Source organism: Nanorana parkeri, unplaced genomic scaffold (assembly GCF_000935625.1).
Source record: "Nanorana parkeri isolate BGI_ZX_2015 unplaced genomic scaffold, ASM93562v1 scaffold946, whole genome shotgun sequence".
Lineage (NCBI taxonomy): Eukaryota > Metazoa > Chordata > Amphibia > Anura > Dicroglossidae > Nanorana > Nanorana parkeri.
Genome location: NW_017307214.1, coordinates 552,991 through 555,015, shown reverse-complemented (window position 1 = coordinate 555,015; position 2,025 = coordinate 552,991). Strand labels below are relative to the sequence as shown.

The following is a 2,025-nucleotide window of genomic DNA, read 5'->3' as shown; positions in this document are numbered from 1 at the left end:
TATATATATATATATGAATATATATGAATGGCCAGCCTAGAGCCATTCATATATATATAACTGTAGAGCTGCAACAACTAATCGACTAAATTGATAATAATCGATTATGAGAATAGTTGGCAAGAGAGAGGTTTTAATGCAACCAAACGATTTGTTGAAAAAATCATCGGGCAATTCATCGACTATGCAAATAATCGTTAGGTACAGCGCTATATATCTGCATTCTGTATATTATATAATAATGTCAGTGTTATCATAAAAACATATACATGGGCACCACTATACTTGCTCATTTCATATACGTGCTTCCTGTTGATCAGTTATGCACAGTTCCATTTTACTGCTACACAATGGAGCACAGTGGACCCTCCTTTATTTCCAGGTCTAACTTCACTCACAGATCCCCAAAAATATATAATAAGAAATATATATAATGTATGTAAAATATTCTGCACATTAGGATGGTGGGTGGAGTCATGCAAATTATTCCTTTATGATCGTGTGGCCAACCGCACGTGAACACTTGCTGGTATATGGCACAGACTCAGCCTAGAGCCATTCATTCCAAACTGCATACAGCCGTATCCGGGGATCCGGCCATCGGTCTTGTAAAGGGAATCTGTACTGGGAGATATATGGATGGAGGCTTCCACTGACGACCTTCTGAAAATGCTACCCGCCTAGACTGTCAAAGTGATCCAATAGCTTTGATATATCATGACCTAACACAGGCGAATCCAGAAAGTCAATGAGAAGTCAGGAACTCCTAATCTGCATTCTAGTTCTGGGTGAGTGACTCCAAACAGTCCCGGGAACATTGACATGAAAGTCAGGCAGCTAACATTTTCAGAAGGGGTCAAGTATTTCATATAATGTATGGCCACAAGTATGAGGACCCGCCCACCATATGATGGGGTTCAGGTGTCTCCAGTCCTATTAATACTACAGAATACAAACACATTGATGTTCTTCCAACCTTCAATTCACTTGAGGCCCCTTATGTCAAGAAAGTTGACAACCACTGAACTATACTATATGGCCAAAAGTATGTGGACCTCCCTATCCCCCTCCATATATATGGAGCCTTCCACTGACGATCTTCTGAAAATGCCACCCGCCAGACTGTCAAAGTGATCCAATAGCTTTGATATATCTTGACCTAACACAAGTGAATCCAGAAAGTCAATGAGAAGTCAAGAACTCCTAATCTGCATTCTAGTTCTGGGTGAGCGGCTCCGAACAGTACCGGGAACATTGGCTCACATGAAAGTCCTATATGGGTTTGACTTGATGGATGTATGTCTTTATTCAACCCCAAATACTATGTAACTATGTAACTATGAAAGTCAGGCATTTTCAGAAGGGGTCTTGGGTCAGCGCTAGGCGATAGGATACTACAGCATCACAAGTTTCTTAAAAGACACTTTTCATATATCCGAGCAAGTGTAACAGGTTCTCTTTTTTCCCCTTTTCCTTGCTGTCCCCCAAGAGCTTCATCAGAAAGGTCCTGCCATGTTCTCAGATAAGTAAGGGCGCTCTTCTTGGTTGACCATCTGCAGTCGTTTCCATATGAGTTATGAGATAAACTGCAGACGTCTCCGGGATGAAGTAAATATTTGCAGAAAGCAGAATTCAATTCTAAACTGTCCCAATGACTTCTGATGTCTTCTACTGAGAGGCATGAAGCCGGGGGTGGAAAATGCTGAGGACACCTGCTGCCACAATACAGCTGCATGGGACATCAACCCCCCGCCGCAACGGTTGCGTCAGCCTTGCCACGTTTATTCCAGCAGCGTCGGCCTCGGGAAGACCTTCCAAACACGAACCATCACCGTGAACTTCAAGATTTTATTTCCACTCGGCGATGACATGGGGAAAATGAGAGAAGTGCAAAGTCTTCATGTACTGAGCAGTTTGGTGTGACTCATGGGCTCACCTGCTTTCTACTCAAGATGTGGATCCCAGTATATCATATAATGTATGCCCAAAAGTATGAGGATCCCCCCCCCCCCCCCTTAATATGGG

At 42.8% G+C, this 2,025-nt stretch overlaps 1 protein-coding gene and 1 long non-coding RNA gene across 2 annotated transcripts in view; one reads left to right on the top strand and one right to left on the bottom strand.

The window, feature by feature from the left end:
* Positions 1–2,025, bottom strand: part of FAM65C (family with sequence similarity 65 member C) — a 113,536-nt gene that overhangs the window by 80,732 nt on the left and 30,779 nt on the right. The gene's annotated exons all lie outside the window — the stretch shown is intronic.
* LOC108795189 overlaps positions 1–2,025 on the top strand; it is a 10,959-nt gene that overhangs the window by 2,159 nt on the left and 6,775 nt on the right. The window lies entirely within an intron of this gene.